The sequence below is a fragment of the Lethenteron reissneri genome, chromosome 56, assembly GCF_015708825.2.
Source record: "Lethenteron reissneri isolate LAM-NWPU_2019-01 chromosome 56, ASM1570882v1, whole genome shotgun sequence".
Lineage (NCBI taxonomy): Eukaryota > Metazoa > Chordata > Hyperoartia > Petromyzontiformes > Petromyzontidae > Lethenteron > Lethenteron reissneri.
In genome coordinates, this window is record NC_083834.1 from 6,927,057 (window position 1) to 6,932,572 (window position 5,516).

The 5,516-nt window shown below is 58.4% G+C and overlaps 1 pseudogene; it reads right to left on the reverse strand.

Moving 5' to 3' along the window:
- Positions 1-267: 267 nt before the first annotated feature.
- LOC133357032 (basic proline-rich protein-like) lies at positions 268-5,290 on the reverse strand (annotated as a pseudogene).
- Between the last annotated feature and the right edge of the window lie 226 nt (positions 5,291-5,516).

The following is a 5,516-nucleotide window of genomic DNA, read 5'->3' on the forward strand; positions in this document are numbered from 1 at the left end:
CTCAGATCCAGATGCTTTCTCTACCCCCCCCCCTCTCCTATACCGTGACCTCTGCTGCTGTAGCCCTAGGGAGAGGTCACCAAGCCGAGGATTTGAGAGAGACGTCAACATCGCTCTCCTCTCGGTTCGGCAGCAACCCCCTTAACCCCCTTATCCCCCCCCGCCCCCCCAGGGGTGGCTTGTGATGGTTGCAGGAGGTTGGTGACGTTTTAGGCGATTTGTTAGAACCCGCGGCGTCACCCCGAGCCCCAGCAGCCACCGCGCCCATCACGTGGGGGGTGCTGGGGGTGGTGATGGGGGTGGTGGTGGGGGTGGTGGTGGGGGTGGTGCTGGGGGTGGTGATGGGGGTGGTGGTGGGGGTGGTGGAGGGGGGTGGTGATGGGGGTGGTGATGGGGGTGGTGATGGGAGTGGTGATGGGGGTGGTGATGGGGGTGGTGATGGGGGTGGTGGATGGGGGTGGTGGTGGGGGTGGTGATGGGGGTGGTGGTGGGGGTGGTGATGGGGGTGGTGATGGGGGTGGTGATGGGGGTGGTGATGGGGGTGGTGATGGGGGTGGTGATGGGGGTGGTGATGGGGGTGTTGGGGGTGGTGATGGGGGTGGTGATGGGGGTGTTGGGGGTGGTGATGGGGTGGTGATGGGGGTGGTGATGGGGGTGGTGATGGGGGTGGTGATGGGGGTGGTGATGGGGGTGGTGATGGGGTGGTGATGGGGTGGTGATGGGGGTGCTGGGGTGGTGATGGGGGTGGTGGAGGGGGGTGGTGCTGTGGGTGGTGATGGGGGTGGTGATGGGGGTGGTGATGGGGGTGGTGATGGGGGTGGTGATGGGGGTGATGATGGGGGTGGTGATGGGGGTGGTGATGGGGGTGGTGGTGGGGGTGGTGATGGGGGTGGTGATGGGGGTGGTGATGGGGGTGTTGGGGGTGTTGATGGGGGTGGTGATGGGGGTGGTGATGGGGGTGGTGATGGGGGTGGTGATGGGGGTGGTGATGGGGGTGGTGATGGGGGTGGTGATGGGGGTGGTGATGGGGGTGGTGATGGGGGTGCTGGGGGTGGTGATGGGGGTGGTGATGGGGGTGGTGATGGGGGTGGTGATGGGGGTGGTGGAGGGGGGTGGTGATGGGGGTGGTGATGGGGGTGCTGGGGGTGGTGATGGGGGTGGTGATGGGGGTGGTGATGGGGGTGGTGATGGGGGTGGTGATGGGGGTGGTGGGGGGGGTGGTGCTGGGGGTGGTGATGGGGGTGGTGAGGGGGGTGGTGATGGGGGTGGTGATGGGGGTGGTGATGGGGGTGGTGATGGGGGTGGTGGAGGGGGGTGGTGCTGGGGGTGGTGATGGGGGTGGTGGAGGGGGGTGGTGATGGGGGTGGTGATGGGGGTGGTGATGGGGGTGGTGATGGGGGTGGTGATGGGGGTGGTGATGGGGGTGGTGGAGGGGGGTGGTGATGGGGGTGGTGATGGGGGTGGTGGAGGGGGGTGGTGATGGGGGTGGTGATGGGGGTGGTGATGGGGGTGGTGCTGGGGGTGGTGATGGGGGTGGTGGAGGGGGGTGGTGATGGGGGTGGTGATGGGGGTGATGGGGGTGGTGATGGGGGTGGTGATGGGGGTGGTGATGGGGGTGGGGATGATGGGGGTGGTGGAGGGGGGTGGTGCTGGGGGTGGTGATGGGGGTGGTGGAGTGGGGTGGTGATGGGGTGGTGATGGGGGTGGTGATGGGGGTGGTGCTGGGGGTGGTGATGGGGGTGGTGGAGGGGGGTGGTGATGGGGGTGGTGATGGGGGTGGTGGAGGGGGGTGGTGCTGGGGGTGGTGATGGGGGTGGTGATGGGGGTGGTGATGGGGGTGGTGGAGGGGGGTGGTGCTGGGGGTGGTGATGGGGGTGGTGATGGGGGTGGTGGAGGGGGGTGGTGATGGGGGTGGTGCTGGGGGTGGTGATGGGGGTGGTGATGGGGGTGCTGGGGGTGGTGATGGGGGTGGTGGAGGGGGGTGGTGATGGGGGTGGTGGATGGGGGTGGTGATGGGGGTGGTGGATGGGGGTGGTGATGGAGGTGGTGATGGGGGTGCTGGGGGTGGTGATAGGGGTGGTGGAGGGGGGTGGTGATGGGGGTGGTGATGGGGGTGGTGATGGGGGTGGTGCTGGGGGTGGTGATGGGGTGGTGATGGGGGTGGAATCGAGACAAGCGGCGGAGTTGGCGGTCCCTGGCACAGATAGGGGGGCTCGGAATATGGAACGGGGGGCTACGCGTGGCTAGGATAAGTTAACTACCTCGCCTGGTCTACAGGAGGTCGTGGGTTCGATCCCGATCCTGACGCCTGCTGTATATTTGAAGTTTGCGTGTCTCCCTCTAATCATAGACCAATAGACTCACACAGAGACCCATAGACTCACACAGAGACCCATAGACTCACACATAGACCAATAGACTCACACAGAGACCCATAGACTCACATAGAGACCCATAGACTCACACATAGACCCACAGACTCACACATAGACCCACAGACTCACACAGAGACCCATAGACTTACACAAAGACCCATATACTCACACATAGACCCATAGGCTCAACAAAGACCCATAGACTCACAGAGAGACCCATAGACTCACACAGAGACGCATAGACTCACACAGAGACCCATAGACTCACACAGAGACCCATAGACTCACACATAGACCCATAGACTCACACAGAGACCCATAGACTCACACAGAGACCCATAGACTCACACATAGACCCATAGACTTACACAGAGACCCATAGACTCACACAGAGACCCATATACTCACACATAGGCCATAGACTCACACAGAGACCCATAGACTCACACATAGGCCCATAGACTCACACAGAGATCCATAGACTCACACAGAGACCCATAGACTCACACAGAGACGCACCAACTCACACAGAGACCCATATACTCACACAGAGACCCATAGACTCACACATAGACCAATACTCACACAGAGACCCATAGACTCACACAGAGACGCACCAACTCACACAGAGACCCATAGACTCGCACATAGGCCCATAGACTCACACAGAGATCCATAGACTCACACAGAGACGCACCAACTCACACAGAGACCCATAGACTCACACATAGGCCCATAGACTCACACAGAGACCCATAGACTCACACATAGACCCATAGACTTACACAGAGACCCATAGACTCACACAGAGACCCATATACTCACACATAGGCCATAGACTCACACAGAGACCCATAGACTCACACATAGGCCCATAGACTCACACAGAGATCCATAGACTCACACAGAGACCCATAGACTCACACAGAGACGCACCAACTCACACAGAGACCCATATACTCACACAGAGACCCATTGACTCACACATAGACCAATACTCACACAGAGACCCATAGACTCACACAGAGACGCACCAACTCACATAGAGACCCATAGACTCGCACATAGGCCCATAGACTCACACAGAGATCCATAGACTCACACAGAGACGCACCAACTCACGCAGAGACCCATAGAATCACACATAGGCCCATAGACTCACACAGAGATCCATAGACTCACACAGAGACCCATAGACTCACACATAGGCCCATAGACTCACACAGAGACCCATATACTCACACATAGGCCATAGACTCACACAGAGACCCATAGACTCACACATAGGCCCATAGACTCACACAGAGATCCATAGACTCACACAGAGACCCATAGACTCACACAGAGACGCACCAACTCACACAGAGACCCATATACTCACACAGAGACCCATTGACTCACACATAGACCAATACTCACACAGAGACCCATAGACTCACACAGAGACGCACCAACTCACACAGAGACCCCTAGACTCGCACATAGGCCCATAGACTCACACAGAGATCCATAGACTCACACAGAGACGCACCAACTCACACAGAGACCCATAGACTCACACATAGGCCCATAGACTCACACAGAGATCCATAGACTCACACAGAGACTGTGAGTGGGGAGCGGTAGTGTAGTGGTTAGCACGCTGCGCTAGGAACCTGGCCACCCGGGTTTGATTTCCACTCACGGCCAACACCAGTGACGATTATTTGAACCGGTCCTGGGCCTCCCCTAGGTCGGTGCAGCCTCAAATGAGTACCTGGTGCGATGTGTAAACATGGCCACTGGGGAGACAAAGGCGGCCGGGCGTGGTGCAGGCCACCCACCCCCTCGTGTGCCGTGCTGGCCTTCATAGGTGCTCGCTAACAGCACTTGCCCCAACAGTCTGTTCAGGCTATACGGGGGATCTTTGTCTTTTGTAGATCGGGTATCGACGATTAATCAGTGACATGATCTATCAGAATGAAGGAAGCATTGTGGTGGCATTGATAGCTTTGGCAGAGACCCACATTGCAATTTCACATTCAGCGCGACAGCTGTGCTGCCAAATATCAATAATAATTAAAGTATCAAATTGGCTCCTATAACTCATTCACAAATCAGAGAGAGGTGAGACGCGTTCGGCAATTACAACAACGCCCAGTTACCCACTCAGCCACTCACCCACTCACACGCTCATTCAGCCACCCACTCAGTCACCCACTCAGCTACCCACCCACTCAGCCACCCACTCAGTCCCCACTCACACGATCACTTAGCCACCCACTCAGTCACCCACTCAGCCACTCACTCAGCTACCCACCCACTCACAGGCTCACTCAGCCACTCACTCAGCTACCCACCTACTCAGTCACCCACTCAGTCACCCACTCACACGATCACTCAGCAACTCACTCAGCCACCCACTCAGTCACCACTCACACGATCACTCAGTCACCCACTCAGTCACCCACTCACACGATCACTCAGCCACCCACTCAGTCACCCGCTCACTCAGCCACTCACTCAGCTACCCACCCACTCAGTCACCCACTCAGCCACCCACTCAGTCACCCACTCAGCCACTCACTAATGCCGCAGTCCCCTGCTGGTGAACCACCCTAAGCCAATTAGCACCCCCCCCCCCCCACTGCGATTCCACACTCGTCCCGCTAAATTAATTATGGACGAAATTAATTTCCAGGCAATGCGCCGCTCATTAATTTGTCTTATTAGTCACAGAGGCGGGCTCTTGAAAGCGACGCGACCCACATTCAGCCGACTCGCTGGTTCACTCCGCCCGTGCGGACGCTTCCCTGTCACTCTTCTATTGCTACTGACGTGGTGACCGGTCACGTGGCCATTCACGCGTTGATTCCACCGCCCGTGTCGAGGACTCGGTCCACACCCGGCAACGACTGGATCGTCTCATGCACCATCACGGTGCAGGTCACAACAACACACCCAGCCGCTCACTCACCCATCCACTCACTCGCCCACCCATTCACTCGCCCACCCATTCACTCGCCCACTCACTCACCCACTCACTTACCCACCCATTCACCCAACCACCCACTCACCCAACCACTCATTCACCCACTTACTCACCCACTCACTCACTCGCCCACTCACTCATTTACCCACCCACTAACTCACCCACTCATT